General features: G+C 43.9%; 1 pseudogene; it reads right to left on the reverse strand.

Moving 5' to 3' along the window:
* Positions 1–1,520: 1,520 nt before the first annotated feature.
* On the reverse strand, positions 1,521–13,552 carry LOC123391383 (annotated as a pseudogene).
* Between the last annotated feature and the right edge of the window lie 3,202 nt (positions 13,553–16,754).

The following is a 16,754-nucleotide window of genomic DNA, read 5'->3' on the forward strand; positions in this document are numbered from 1 at the left end:
ATGCTTCTGTGAGAGTCATCTTATTTGAGAGTGAAAGAGGCAAGGGGGAAGAGCCAATAAAAGGCTGTGTTACTGAACTGGCCACCTTCCGAGAAGCTTTATGAAATGCATCTCAGGGACATTGGGAGGGGAGGAAGAGGAAATGGGGAAGCATCTATGCTTCTGCTCTCGGCCCCTAGTGAGTGAGGGCAGCCCCATGGGCACCCATACCCTTGCATTGGCCTGGTCTGCGGCAGAGTGCGGACAAAGCCATGGATATGATCCCCACATGGGTCCATTGGCTACTCAGTGTCATTTCAGCCAACTGCTGGTGTTCGCTGGGTGTCAGACTGTTGCTGAGTAAACGGCAAAGCTCTCTGGAAACTCCTAGGACCTGGATCCAGCCTTTGTGTTCCTATAGCCATGGCTGTGAAACTCTAGTTGCCCCATGTGAGCTGGCAAGAACTCTGGCTCTAGAATTTCTATTTGGAAGAGGCCTGGGGCAGGCGGACGGGTGATGGTTGTAGGTCCCCTACCTAGATGGTAGGTCTTGAAGCTGTGTTTGCAGAGTTAGTTTGGGGTTGATTGAAAAATAGTGGGGGCTCTTAGCTCTGGACATAGACTCTGGACCCTCACCAAGAGTGAGGTCCTTTTGAGCCAGTTCTGCCCATGGTAGCCTATAGTCTTCAAGGCTCTCCATACCTGACCTCTACCAAATTGTGCAGAGTGTTCGGCTGGGCTCTTTCAGTTTCTCCTGTGTGCCAATCTGGCCTGCCCACTCCCTCACTGGGGAGAAGTTGAAGGTGATCAAAGCAGCAGTCCTCTCCCACAACAGGAGCTGTAAATGAGATCTCAGTTGCCAAGCCTTCAGGGAAAGATCTTCAATCCCCCAAATCTGTGACTCCTGGCCTCTAGGCGGTGTGATCCAAGCACAACAGAGAGCTGGCAGTTATGCAGTGTCCTCTGGTGCCAAGTTTTCAGAGCGGGAGCCATGGCGGTCACAGTTGCTCAATCAGCCCTCAGACCTGAAGGAAGGGTGACCCCTTTAGTATGTGATTTGTATTCTTTTATGCTATCTTAGCTTGAAAAGCAGCTGGAAATGACCATGTATCTGTAATCCTCAGCAGTTGTCTCTTAGACCTTGGTTTTTCTCCTGGTAAACATTACCTTTTCCCTTTGACTGGGAGGAGGGGGCAAGGCAGAATGATGAAGCAAATTGTCTGGAATCCCCTTGCTTTGTGGCTTTGCTCACATGTCTTTGCCCTGTTATTCTCCCTCCTTGTCCTGGCTTCCAGCCATCTAGTACCTGTCCTTGAAGCCCCGCCTCCTCCCAACTGTCTGTCTGCTCCAGCCCCGAGAGCTCATCTTTGAAAACCTAGCCCATTTTTGTTCAGCATCCTTGGCTATGCATCACTTCTGCCTGATGGCAGTTCTAGTCTTGTAATTTATCTTTTCAGCTACTTCTGTCTTACCTCACCCCCAGTAGATTGTAAGCTCCTTGAATTTGCTTTATTTATTTTTGATTTAATGAAGTTTTTTTTTCAAAACGTACCATTGGTGGGGCCTGTGTATGCATCTGCACCAGCAGCTGGGGCCTCTCCATCCTTGGTGTTTCTGGTGTAAATGACTTGAGCTCTGTGCCTTGAGACTGGTTCAGTGAATCCTTTACTAAGGAGTTCCTGAAGGGCTCCCCTGGCCAGGGAACTCCGAATCTTTGTGTCTAAGAGACAACAGCTGGGATTATAAGCTTATAGTTGGGAACTTCCTTACAGAGTTTGGCATATGTCACTTTGTCAAACAAGACCAGGTCATTGAGCTTGTCCTGAACTTTGCCTTTGGACCACTTCTTCTTTTTGGCCTTGGCCCCAGATTTGTTCACTGGGTCTTTGTCTTTCTTGGGCGACTTTCCAGGATCTTTTTTCTTGTTGTCCCTGCAGCATAGTGAAGCTCAGAGAGCAGCTGCTCTCATTGCCAGCTCACTAAGATGTCGGACAAAAAAGCTCCTTGAATTTACTTTACATTTCTCTGTAGCCTGTACAGGATCTTGTCCAGTATCTTGGGCACAGTAAGAATCAATAAATCCTTCTCAAATCAATAGAAAAAAGACTCATGAAGATCTATCTCCACTGGGTCTTAAATACATTCAAGAAATTAGGTGATCTTGAGCCCTATCTCTAGCATCCAATTCGTTAGCACTTTGTACCAATTCTTATCAGCTTGCTTGCTAGCATCTTTGTTTCTTCTGCAAACATTTGTTGAATACCACTGCTAATGGCAGTCATTAATGGTGTAGGCTAAGGAGAGAGGCCACCTTAGTTCAAATCCCAGGTCTTCCTTCTAGGCTACATGGCCCTGGACAAGTGACTTAAGCTCTCTGAGTTTCATTTTCCTAGTTTTTAAAATGGGAATAATAATCTCTATTATTAATAATAGAGGTCATTAATAATAATGATCATTAATAATAATAATAATAATGGCGATCATTAATAATAATGATCTCTATTGAGTTGAAGTAATGTATATAAAACATTTGGCAGGGACCAAATGATGAGTGCTGAGGGGAATAAGATTTGGTACCTGTCTGTGGGGAAGCTCATTACCCAACAGAGAAATGCAGGCTAATGCAACTGTGTATCTTGAGTGCCCAGGAACCAACCTGGAGACACAGATTTGAGTCCAAGTAGTTTGTTTGGGAAGAGATGTCAGGAAGCCCAGGGATGGGAGTGGGGAAGGAAGACATAGTCCACAATACTTTAGTGAGCAGGTTACCACTATGGGCAACTGGGGCTCAGTCCTGCTGGAACCTCTGGGAGATAGCAGGAAACAAAACTCAGTTATCCCCCTTCCTCCCACAGGCAAGAAATTTGGAGCACTTTTCACCATCACCTGGTACTCCTTGCTTGAGGGTTGCTTCCAAAGGTTGATTTCTCCTGCACTTCCACACAAAACTCTCAGGCCAAGAATGAAAGGTGCCTACAGAAGACAGCCTGGGGACGGGGTCAGAGTTTCCATTGGACAACGTGTGGGGACTGTCGGTGGGGTACAGATCATGAAAACACTTGCTATGAGTGATATGAGCTGGTGGAGAAACACAGTCACCCTTAAATTGGTCTAAGGCGAGGATTTAGCTGTGGGGCAAATGCCTCTGAAGAGAACTCCTGCCTATACAAGAGATGTGCTGTGATGGATGGCTCTCAAATCCTAGCCTGTGCCCTGCCCTTGCACACCTGAAGGAAGGCTCTGGAAATGCAGAGACTGCTGCCCAAGGTCTTGGCGAGAAAGACTCCTGGATAACTGTCTCACTAGGAGTCTGCAGCCCTGCGGTGTTAGCAGTATACAGAAGGGGCAGGACAGAGCAAGCTCCTGGATTCAAAGAGGCTAGTGCTGCTTCACACACCTCCTACTTTTTAAACCTGACATAGCAGAGGAAAAGGGGACAGATGTACAAAAAGCACAGCAAATTCGGGGAAAAAGATGTTGCAGTTTTGCTTTATATGTTCTGCATTACATTCTATCTCCTCTCTGCCACAATTGTCTCCAGAACTATGATCAGAAAAAAAAAAAAAAAACCAGCAAGGAAAAAAAACCCCAAACAAACACGCTTGCAAAGCAGAGCTGGAGAGAATTCAAGAAATATTCCTTATTCCACAGGCAATTGTAGAGGGTCCCTTGGGAGCTCACAGCAAGGTTGGCTCAAATGCATAGCCCAGACTAGGAGGTACAAGACAGGGTGAGGTACCCCTCGCCATCCCATGTTCCCATATTTTAGCCCTCGTGGTCCTTTTAAAGCTGTAATAGTGGGGGCATCTAGGTGGCTCATTCAGTTAAGCATCTGCCTTCAGCTCAGGTCATGATCCGAGAATCTTGGGATCAAGCCCCACTTTGGGTTCCCCACGCAGCAGAGAGTCTGCTTCCTCTCCCTCTGGCCCGGTCCTGACCCCTGCTCTGCTCTCTCTCTCTTGCTCACTCTCTCTCAAATAAATAAATAAATAAATAAGTAAAATTCTTCCCCTGCCCCCCAAAAAAGCTGTAGTAGTAATTTGATGCCAGCAGTTTTAATTTTTTATATTCACCGTTTTCTCTTTCAGAGCATAAGTGGGGTGAGTAGGGTGCCCCCCCCAAATTCATGTCCAGCCAGGACCTCAGAATGTGACCATATTTGGAATTAGGGTCTTTGCAGATGTAATTAGTTAAGATGAGGTCATATGGAATTAGGGTAGGCCCTAAATCCAGTATGACTGGTGTCCTAAAATAAGAAGGGAATTTGGACAGAGACACAGATATGCAGGGAAGACGACCACCGGTAGACAGAGGCAGGAATCCTAGAGGTGGGCTGCGAGCCCTGCTGACACCTTGATTTCTGACTGGTAGCCTCTGGAACTATGACACGATATATTTCTGTTGTTTTAAGCCACCTGGTTTGTGTCACTTGATAAGGCAGCCCTAGGAAACTGAAGTAGACTATAGACTGTAAGCCACCTGAGGGCAGGGATAATGTCTTACCTATTTGAGCCTCCCTGCAGATTTAATTCAAATCATGTTGGCTGGCTCAAGATGTTAAAGGGAGTTTCTTGAAGAGTATACATTACTAGAAGATATGGTTCCTTTCCATCCTGGCTGCTGTCACGGCTGTAGAAATGTCACAGCCGATCAGATGGGGAGAGAGGACCCAGGGGTTTCGGGGTGCTGGTCAGTTGCCTCTTGGGAGGACTGGACAGTACTAGGAAAGGAAACAGTGAAGAGGGAGTTGAAAGTGAGCCAAGACTTCTTTCATGTGCTTCTCAGTTTGGGCTAGAGCTGGCCTGGTTTCAGAGCCCTCACATCTAATTGTATGCATTCAGAAACGCTCAGACACTCTTTCTGGGAGTGGGGCAAATCCTCAGGAATCTGAGGTCCTGACCGTGGATTCCTCCAGCTGGACTCCAGAGGACTGGGTATCACCAGGGGTGGGGAAAAGGGGATGGTGGTTTGGAGTGGAAGTCAACTTTCGCAAATAGCCCATTGTTCTCTTTCATCCTTCTGTGAAAGAGGATCAGAAGTTCACTGCATGGCTCTAAGGAAGTTTCTGGCAGCTCTGTTTTTAATAGCAAGATTTTGGAAATGACCCAAGTGTCTGACAATGGATGATTGGTTACATAAAGTATGGTTTAGCCAGACACTGGAATTCTATTCAGCCATTAAAACTGATGTCATGGATGACGGTTTATTGACATGATAAGACGATATCATATCTAGAAAACACACATATACATAGATAATACTTTACACATGTGACAAATATATGACATAGGTATGCAGCATAGGAAAAGATTCATAAGGAAATAAGACCAAGGGTTTAACAGGAGCTTTCTCTTGCTGGTAAGATTGTAGATGATTTTCTTCTCAGCAATGGGCACGTATTTATAATATAAAACTAAAGTTGTTTTCCATGTTATTGTATATTTATTTAAATAGTTTATTTATTTCAGAGAGAGCAAGCACAAGCATCAGTGGGGGAGAAGCAGAGGGAGAAGAAGCCTCCCCACTGATCAGGGAGCCTGACACAAGACTTGAACCCAGGACCCTGAGATCATGATCTGAGCTGAAGCTGATGTAACCAATCATCCATTGTCAGACACTTGGGTCATTTCCAAAATCTTGCAGACTTTTAACTGACTGAGCCCCCCAGGCACACCTGTTTTTGGTTTTAAAAAATGTTCCTTTTTTTTTTTTTTTTTAAAGATTTTATTTATTTGAGAGAGAGTGAGAGAGAGAGCGCGCACACGCAATCTCAAGCAGGGGGAGAGGAAGAGGGAGACAGAAGGGGAAAAGCAGGCTCCCCAATGAGCAGGAAGCCGGATGTGGGGCTCAATCCCAGAACCTGAGATCATGACCTGGGCCGAAGGCAGATGCTTAACCAACTGAGCCACCCAGGTGTCCCTAAAAAATGTTCCTACAATGTTCTAGAGCTTGAGCCATGAGCTTCCTCCTTCTTTCTCCTTCATCAGAACTTACTTTTCTGCATTTTTTTTTGGCACACTTTGGTTTCTCTCTCTCAATGAGTCAACAGAGTCATGACAGCAGCACAGAGAAAAACTCATTACTAGGGCAGACGGGCAGTGTTGCTGCAGCTTCTGGCATCCCCTTGGGAATCACCTCTTTGGTACTGAGATCAGCTGAGATCACCTGTGACGGTCCTTCCACCATGTGCCAGAGAGTATAGGCTTCCCTGACTTCAACTCCCTAAGACCACTCAACATTGTGTCAACCTCACATTCCCTCTGCTAAATCTTGTCCTGCTTGAAATCCCAAACCTCATATCATGTCTCTAAATATTGATTTAAAAGAGTTATAATGTCTTATTCCAGTGTAACTCAGCCAGCATTTATTTTACTGCTGACTTGGTGCCAGGCCTGGTCACCAAGAAAAGGGCGTATGCTTGAGAAGGGACTGTGGCTGATAGAAGGGACACCTAGGACCCATTAGGTGTTTGACACTTTGCCGGAGACTTTACATATATCCTTTCAATGTGACTGATTTAATAACCCTTTGGGGTTATTAAGTGGTGCAGATGAAATCAAGGTTTGGCAAGTGCTCAGTAATTATTTAAATAGCAAGAAAGAAATTTAAATCCAGTTCTGTCTGATTCTTCTATTACTACTACTTTAAATACTACTACTACTACTTTACAATGACCTTATGACCACTGTTACTACTGCTGCTGCTGCTACTGCTACTTTACTCCACCACTACTTACTCTTACTACTACTACTACTACTACTACCATTACTACTACTTTATTCTTACTACTGCTGCTACTACAGCTATAACTACTGTTACTACTTCTGTTACCACCACTGCCACCACCACCACGACTACTACTGTTACCACTACCACTCCTCCTCCTCTAGATCCCTTACAGTGCAAAGTAGTTTCCATTACGCAGTGCTCAGTTAACAATATGTTATAGTTTACTTAACTATTCTTTATTTTGGACTAGGTACTTTGAAGTATTTCCACTATTATAATAAGACACTGTTATCAAATATACAGAGCTTGTGCTGACCTTTAAAACAGGTTTTACAGGGGCACCTGGGCGGCTCAGTGGGTTGGGCCTCTGCCTTTGGCTCGGTTCATGATCTCAGGGTCCTGGGATTGAGTCCTGCATCGGGCTCTCTGCTCAGCAGGGACCCTGCTTCCTCCTCTCTCTATCTCTCTCTCTCTCTGACTACTTGCGATCTCTCTCTGTCAAATAAATAAATAAAATATTTAAAAAAAAAGGTTTTACAAATTCATATACATTATGTGTGTGAGAAAAAAGACCAGAAGAAAATACAATAAACATTTGACAACAAATACATATAGGGAGTGGGTTTGAGCATGGGAAGCTGAGGGAAAATAACTTTTACTTTGAAAAAAGTAGACTTTAATTTTAGAGCAGTTTTAGATTAACAAGAAAACTGCAGGGAAGGTGCAGAGATTTCCCATATATCCCCAATCCCTCTCCCCTCTAGGCTCCTCTACTATCAACATCTCCCACCAGAGAGCTACATTTGTTACAGTCAATGAACTCACATTGGAAGGATATCTTGGTTGCTTCCAAGTTTTGGCAAGGACATCTTGGTTTGCTTCCAAGTTTTGAATAAAGCTGCTATAAACATCCATCTGCAGGTTTTTGTGTGGACATGTTTTCAACTCATTTGGGTAAATACCAAGGAGCACAATTGCTGGGTTGTATGGTAAGAGTATAGTTTTGTAGGGAGCTGCCAAACTGTCTTCCAAAGTTTTTGCATTTTGCATTCCTACCAGCAACAAATGAGAGTTTCCATTGCTCCAGATCACTGCCAGCATTTGGTGCTGTTAGCATTTTGGATCTGACCATTCTAATAGGTGTGTAGTGGTATCTCATTACTGTTTTGGTTTGCATTTCCCTAATGATATATGCTTATTTTCCACTGAGGTGTCTATTCAGGTTTTTTTTCCCATTTTTAAGTCAGGTTGTTCATTTTCTTATTGTTGAATTGTAAGAGTTCTTTGCATATTTTGAATAGTCTTTTATTAGGTATGACTTTCACAAAATTTTTCTCCCACTCTGTGGCTTATCTTCTCATTTTCTTGAGCATTTTCACTTTACACATTTAATTTTTTTTTTTTTTTTGGAGAGAGTATGCACACTCATATGCCTGGGTTGGGGTAAAGGGCAGGGGGCAGCTGGAGAGGCAAAGGGAAAGGGAGAGGGAGAATCTCAAGCAGGCTTCATGGCCAGTTTAGAGCCCAACATGGGGCTCTCTATCTCATGACCCTGTGATCACAACCTAAGCTGGAATCCAGAGTAAGACACTTTACCAACTGAGCCACCCAGGCACTTCTGCATATTTCATCTTGCTTAACATTTCCCCCCAAAGGGTGTGCAGTGTTTTCTGTGATGAAAAAAATTTTTAAACATTGCCTTCCAATGCATTCAGAAGCAAACAAATAAGCTAGGATTTATCAACAATACAACTGCTTTTAGAAGGATTCCTGGGGGACGCCTGGGTGGCTCGGTGGGTTAAGCCGCTGCCTTAGGCTCAGGTCGTGATCTCGGGGTCCTGGGATCGAGTGCTGCATCGGGCTCTCTGCTTGGCGAGGAGCCTGCTTCTTCCTCTCTCTCTCTCTGCCTGCCTCTCTGCCTACTTGTAATCTCTCTCTGTCAAATAAATAAATAAAATCTTAAAAAAAAAAAAAAAAAAAGAAGAAGGATTCCTGGGAAAAGTAAAACATTTTCCCTAACCAGAGAGCCAGCATTCTGCCTTGGCCCTGTGAGGAGAAAGAAGCAAGCATGGTGACTATCTCCCACTGGAGGTAATGAGTTTTTTAACAGCTTGTGTGTGGTTATTACTGTGTCATGTATTTCAGAGTTTAATGACTATATTATGCATTTATATGTCTGATAGGGGATTGGATAAACAGGAGAGTCTCTGCCTCCCTGAAAAGAAATCCAAATAAATTGGATTCCCTTTGGCTAAAGGAAGAACCTGGAACCAGCAGCATCAGCCAAAGAGAGCAGAGAAAGGTTTAGAAAGAGAGCATATTGGAGGCAGAAAAAGACTTTCAGCAGAGGTTAGACTTTTTTTTGGCTTATGAATTTCTGTGGTCCTTGTAGGAGGAGGCTCCATATTTATGGTCAAAGGCATTGGGTCTCAGACCATCCCTCCTATAAACTGACTGTGGGACTTAAACAAAGTGCTAAGTTTTTGAGCCATAGTTTCCTTATTTTGAAAAATTCAGATGGTAACAACATTAATTATCTCACAGGGTTGTTACAGGAATGAAACGATGCTTCACTTTCAAAGTGCTTTGTAAAGAATGAGGTGCTTGTTCTAACATGTGATCCAAGCATTCCTTGATTATTTAGACAGACTGTTTGAATGTCTACTATGTGCCAAGCCCTGGGCATGAAAGGGGCATTAATGCCTGGTGCTTACCCTCAAGAACCTGTCAGGCAACATGAAAGGTTAGATATGTGAAGAACCATCCCAAAACTTTTGTACTGAAACTTACACCATATAACTTGCTCCTCAAAAATATAGGGGTCACCTGTGTTGTTCATTGTTGCAAGAATGTTCTTTCTCAAATTTCTTTGTAGACTGTGGACTCCTTGAGGGTAGGACCATGGCTTTTACCTCCACAGCAACTTATATAGTACTGAGTGAATAACATTTAGACCATGTATGAAGGGATTTCCCTGGACTAGGCTTTATGCTAATACCTTTGAGATATATATTTAGATGTATCTAATGTATCTTTAAAACAATTTTAAGAGGTAAGTAATACTACAATTTCAACTTTACAATGAGGAAATGGAGGCAAGAGCAGTTAAATAACTTGCATGAGTTGTCTCAGCTGTTGGGTTGTAAAGTCAGAATTTGAACCTTGATTTATTGGACTTCACTGCCCATATTCTTAACTGCTTTGGTAGGAGCTCTGGAAATTTGTTGACTGGTTTCTAAAGTCACCTCAGGGCCTGAAACAAAGAACTTCATGTTGAGTTTAGTAGGAAGGATGGAGTAAGGGCTGCCGAGGCGTGTCAGTTGGTTAAGCATCTAGCTCTTGGTTTTGGCTCAGGTAATGATCTCATGGGTCATGAGATGGAGCCCTGTGTTGGGCTCTGCACTCAGTGGGGAGTCTGCTGGAAGATTCTCACCTTCTGTCCCTCCCCTCCCCTCATATAAATTAAAAAATCTTAGAAAAAAAAGGAGGAAGCATGAGGTGAAGTATAAGGAGCTCAGAGAGGTGAGAGATGGACTGTGGGCTCTTGTCATGACCCTGGGGGAACATTCCTATAGTTGGGGACCACATGCATATATATCATCCTGCTTTATGAGAATGGAGAATGTTTTCTGGCTCCCATTAAGTAGCAACCTATTAGAGATCTTGTGGGTTCCCCACACAAGAACAGCTCAGTAAGTCTGAAGACCCAGTGTGCTAATAAGGTAACATGTAGAGTAGAAACCAGGAGCCAGTGGATCAGAGTGGGGGTCATCTGGATGCTGCTTACATAGAGACAAAATGATAAAGAGGAGAGGAAAGTAGAAGCCGGAAAGGGGCGATGCTGGGAGGAAAAGTGAGGCCAATTACGGACACATGGAGCCATGCATGGAAAAGTTTGGGTCTTCACGGTTCTTGCTCTTTTAAATGAATGTAATTAGCTAAACCAGTTAGAATCTGGGAAACAGCACCTGGTGAGGGATTGTCAGCAGCAAGGAGAAATGCTACCCGCCTTGGGCCTGAAGCAGCAGAGGGACAACAGCAGATACGGGAACCCCTTCAGACCTTTCGCTGCAGGACATCCCCAGGACAGGAGTGGAGGCTTCCGTAGAGGAACAGTCTCTGCCAACCTGCAGCTTGGCAGGAAGGGAATGAGGGGAATAACTCTCCAGCTTCTCTCTTAGAGTCTCTGATTTCCTGCCACTCACAGAGGCTTCACCCAACCAGATGCCAGAGAGCTGGCTCTCATGCTCTTCAGAGCTGGCTCTCATGCTCTTCATAGTGATCAGCAATCTAAACACAGAGCAGAGAAAGATGGACCTGGAGGAGCAAATGGAGAATATCCAGTGCATTTATCCACAGATGCACTTAGAAGCTACTCTAAAAACAACCAAGAGGCTGTCAATAGGGAAGTACCGAATTAACCGCCACACATCCACACTAGGGAACACTATATAGCAGTTGCAAAAATAGCATAGATCAATAAGTATTGATATGGATGGATCACTGAGATATATTGTTGAATGTTGAGGCAAATTGCAGAAAGATGCCTAAAAAAATAACAGTAAAATAAATTAAAAAAAAAAAAAAAAGAAAGATGCCTAAGGAGGATGGCATGTTTGTGTCACACACACACACACAATACCATAAGTCTATTAAATACCCCAGCTCTATTGTCTAATATGGTGTGCTGTGTGTATGCATATGTATATGCACCTAAAGTCTGGAATGATAATAGTGGTTAGCATTGGGGAGGTGGGAGGACATCAAACTATTCAAACTGGGGGGTGGGCAGAGAGGATGTCAGTAGTGGTAGACACTGTTCGTTGCCTCACAGCTGCCATTTCCCACCACCCTACCTCACAGTTCTTCCATGCTAATAATTCACATTTTGTTTCGGTATCAAAGGGCAGCATTTGCTCAGGGAAGGAAGGTCCCGGCATTGAATCATGATCTAAGCCAAGTGTAGTTACACCACTCCTGTTTGCCTGTGATTTGCCTACAGGTAGGTATGGGACTTAGTCTGCTGGTGACTTACAGGAAGTATTTCTTGGCCCTAATAACAGAGTGCAGTGGACGAAGAGTTCTGCCTCTCCCCTTCCTGTTTGCCTTGGGTGATATTGTTTGAAAACATGATGCTTGGAAGTATGACAATCATCTTACGACCACGAGAGAAAGGCCAGGAGAACTATAGCGACAGCAGTCCAGCATCCTGACGTCGTCTTGCTGTTCCAAGGAGACGGTATTCTACTTCAAGCATCTTGTTACCTGAGACATTAAAATGTCTTTACTACTTAAACCATTGTTAGCCAAGCATTCTGTTACAACTAAATACATCCAAGATAATATAGTAGCTTAATATGAAATAGTTTAAGGATTTTCTCAGGAGAATTTATTCCTGTGTTGCTTGTGTTAATTAAACCTTAATATAGTAGCTTAATATGAAATAGTTTAAGGATTTTCTCAGGAGAATTTATTCCTGTGTTGCTTGTGTTAATTAAACCTTTTTTGGTAAAGCTACCTCAAGCACTTATCATTCATCTCCAGAATTGACCTGGTTTCCCCTTCTGCGGGCTATGGGAGGCTCTCTTTACCCTTCAGGATCCTTGTTTGCCTCTGACTCTGCACTGTGTGCTGAGCAGTTCTGACTGACAACTCAGGTGGACAAGACCTTGGGAATATATCCCTCCATCCCTCCTGGGGCTGCTCTAGCTCCTCCCTGCCTCAGGCTGGGGAATCTACTCTCTGGGGCTGCCCTTTCCATAGTATTCTCTGCAGGGGAGGGATGTGCTGCCCCTGGGTAACAGAAGAGGTCTGGGAAGACTGGAGAGATGCAGAGTTGGAGAGGCGGGGAGGTTTAGGCCTAACTGGATGGATTCCCGTGTTCTGCCCCAGGAATGGCCTCTGAGTATTATAAAGAAGCTCCTTCTAGGTTTATCCAGGGAAGTCATGCTGCTCCTGAGATTCCTGAGGATGCTTTTAAACCACCAGTACTCTTTGCTTCTAATAGAGGTCCTATAACCTGGATTTACCCCCACAGCGATGGGGGCTTGTGAAAATATCTTAAAGAGGAGGCTCAGGTTTGCATTTGTGGAAGGCCACCCTGGAGCCCAAAGACTGTTGAAAGGCCCTTGTGATAGGCTGAGGGAGAGAAGCTAAGGTTTCATTTGGGACCCAGGATGGGGTGCAGGGGAGGGAACTGGTGTGAGTTCCCTCTTCCCTTCACAATGGATGGTGCTCTACAAATGGCAGCAGGGCAAACTTTCTGCTTTCTGCAAAGCAAGGGCAGAAAGATCTTTGGGATGCTATTTCCAGGGGCATTTCAGGGAGCTCTCTCTAATAAGGGTTTCCTTTGTGGCAGTGGGCAGTCAGTCCCACAGGAATCTAATCATTTTGCTGAAGCGGGGCCTAGTGGGGGTCGGGGGGGGGGGAGAAGAGGACTTCAGTTCTTCCTTTGCCACTTGAACTCGGCAACCCCAGGAGCAGTGGTAGTTTCCTCCGCCCTCTCCACCTGCCCTCTTCCTGTTTGCTCTTTCTTTCCAAAGTTACAGAGAGTTTCTCGCAGGTTTGCAGGACATACACCTATAGTTCAAGACTTTGAAAGGGAAGGAGAGGACAAGTAAAAGCCAAATTTTGCCTCAGATGCCAGCTGCTTTATTATGCATGCTTCCCTCTTTCTCACTGTTTTTTGGAAAGGCTGAAAATAAACCCTTTTGTAATACAGACTTGTAATTCACACTTCCCTGACAAGTTACTCAAACTGCAGCCGCAGCTGCTTAAAGAGGGGTTTGACGCAAGCCTCATTCAACAGGGTCTTTCTAATCCAGAACGTTCCAATACAGCTCATCTTGATACTTCCTGGCTAGTCAAGGGGCCTGGGAGGGAATCTGGGAATCCTGGGTCACAACTTAACCACTACTGTCTCCACCACAAATTCAGACTTTTGAAAACTCCTGAGTCCTCAGGGCAGTTGTTCAGCTCACTTTTTCAAGTCATGTCACAGAATTGTTGACGTTTCACTTGGAAGGGTTCATGGAAATTGGTTAACTCATCAACATTATTCTACAGACCAGAAAAATGACTTCCTGGCTTAAAATGACCAAACTGGGGACACCAGGGTGGCTCAGTGGGTTGAGACCCTGCTTTAGGTTCAGGTCATGATCTCAGGGTCCTGGGATCGAGCCCCATGTTGGGCTCTCTGCTTAGCAGGGAGCCTGCTTCCCTTCTCTCTCTGCCTGCCTTTCTGCCCAATTGTGATCTCTCTCTGTCAAATGAATAAATAAAATCTTAAAAAAAAAAAAAAAAAAGAAAAGACCAGACTGCGGGCGCCTGGGTGGCTCAGTTGGTTAAGTGGCTGCCTTTAGCAAGGAGTCCTAGATTCAAGGCCCGCATCTGGCTCCCTACCGGCAGTCTGACCCTTCCCCCTTTTCTTCTCTCTCTCATTCTCTCTCTCAAATAAATAAAATCTTAAAAAAAAAAAAAAGACCAGACCGGTTAGCAGAGCTGCGGGGAATATAACCCCAAACTCAGGACTCCCAGTCCATGTGCTTCCCATTAAGCCATACTTTATTAATTTCTTGGATTTTATTTCTCCAATCAAGTTTTTGTTAGGGAAAATTCCAAACATACACAAAGTAGCCCAGTGCAGTAGTCCCCGCGACCAACCATGACTTTGCTTTAGCAATTTCAGTTACTGGGGTCAACTACAGTGGCAAGCAGAGACTTCTGATCAGACTTCTGATCGGAAGGTCCTTAGCAGTAGCTTAATGCTACCTCGGGCGCCTGTGTCATTCACCTCATGCGTCATCACGTCAAGCGTGTCTTTCACTTCACATCTCGTACGTCATCACGTCACGCACATCGTTCACGATACATACGTCACTCACGTCATGACGTCAGCGTGTCCAGCGTCAGACGTCATTCACGTGGGGTCCCACCATCCCATCACGTGGTAACTTTATCATCTCAACATCATCGGAAGCCGAAGGGTGAGTATAGTATAGTGAGATATTTTGAGAAAGAAAGAGACCACACTCACATAACTTTTATTATAATATATTATTATAATTATTCTATTTTATTAGATTTTATTGTTAATTTCTTACTGTGCCTATTTTATAAATTAAGTCTTATAATAGGTGTGTATGACTACGGGTCAGTACTGTCTGCTGTTTTAGGCATTCACTGGGGACTTGGAACATTTCCCACTGTTTAAGGGGGTCTGGCTATGCATGAATGCCCATCTGCCCCACTACTCGATTTCTATAATTGTCATTGTTCTGACAGGTTTTTTTTTTTTTTTTAAGATTTTATTTATTTAAGAGAGAGAGTACAGAGTGAGCAGGAGGGAAAGGCAAAGGGAGAGGGAGAAGCAGAACAGGGAGCCGGACTGGACTTGGGGCTCATCCCAGGACCCTGGCATCATGACCTGAGCCAAAGATAGATGCTTAACCCTCTGAGCCACCCAGGCGCCCCATTCTGATGTTCTTGCTTGATCTATTCCCAATCTACTCCCTTTGCAACCAGACAGACTTCATACCCCTTTATCTATTAATAGTATCTCCAACAGAAAGCTTTAAAAAATAATATAACTACAGTACTATTATCACACTCACAAAATTAGCAATATTTCTTGGTGTCATAATACCTAACATTTTAATTTCTCTAATTGTCTCAAAAATACATTTTTGTGGTTTAAATCAGGCGCCAAACAAGTCCACATGTTGCATTTGTTGATTTTTTAAAAAGGAGCTTTTAAACTGTATTAGTGCCTCTTTCAGTACACCCCACATGCTCTATTTTGTTGAGAAAGCTGGGTCATCTGTCCTTTAGAGTTTCCCACATTTTGAATTTGGCTGATTGTGTCCTGGGGTATCTTTTAGCATATTTCTTCATCCCATTTCTTGTGAATTGGTACTTATCTGTGGAGCAGTGGTTCTGGACATGGGGGAGATCCCCACCCCCGTTCACGTCAAGGACATTTGGCAATATGTGGAGACTTTTTTGGTTGTCACAACTGGGTGATGCTCTTAGCATCTGGTGGGTAGAGGTCAGGGATATTGCTAAACATAGTATACACATGAGAAAGAACTATGTGTACCAAGATGTGAATTTTGAGAAACCCAGATGAGATACTTGATTAGATTCAAGTTCTTTTCTGTTTTTATTTTTTGGCAAGGATATTTTAGAGGCAGTACTGTGTATTTCCTATTGGACCACAGGAAGACACCATGTCTCATGCTAAGGCTATGTTAAGGTTGATCAGTGGGTTTAATATCCCACTCTTAAACATGAGCAGACAACTAAAATTAGAATTTTATCTGAGAACATGAAGGGATAGAAAAGTTGCTTGAACAGGGGGGTAGGGAGTATTATCAGAAGATGGCATACCTGGGTGGCTCAGTGGGTTAAAGCCTCTGCCTTTGGCTCAGATCATGATCCTGGGGTCCTGGGATCAAGTCCGACATTGGGCTCTCTGCTCAGTGGGGAGCCTGCTTCCCCCTCTCTTTTTCTCTGCCTGCTTCTCTGCCTACTTGTGACCTCTGTCAAATAAATAAAATCTTAAAAAAAAAAAAAAGAAAATAGAGAAATTATCTTATTTTTTATGGAGAAGTCATTAGAAAATGCCAAAAACTTTTCAAGAGCTTTATTCATCTCTAACTGATTTTCTTTCACTCCTCCCTTCCCACAATTTTTACAAAAGCTACGTAGGCACATAATTAAAAGAATCACACAATTCTTAATTGCCACAGCAATTAGTTGTCTGCTCATGTTTAAGAGTGGGATGTTAAAAAGCCAGTCAAAAGGTCTGATTTCACAGGTGGGGTTTGTTATGAGACTCATTGTAGAGTTATCTGGCTATATTGTTTTTTAGGGATTTTCCCTAAAAACTGTCAGAATGTCAGAATGTTTGTTTTTCTTCTTGGGCCAATAAGATTACCTAGAGAAGAGTTTTCCAGTCCTTTGGCTGGAAGAGAAAGGCCTGGTTGCCAGGATTCCAGGAGCCAAGTGGGGCTAGAGGGCTGTAAGTCTCAACCTTCAGTATGTGG

The sequence above is a fragment of the Mustela putorius genome, unplaced genomic scaffold (assembly GCF_011764305.1).
Source record: "Mustela putorius furo isolate JIRA1106 unplaced genomic scaffold, ASM1176430v1.1 tig00000224_pilon_pilon_pilon, whole genome shotgun sequence".
NCBI classification, from domain to species: Eukaryota; Metazoa; Chordata; class Mammalia; order Carnivora; family Mustelidae; genus Mustela; species Mustela putorius.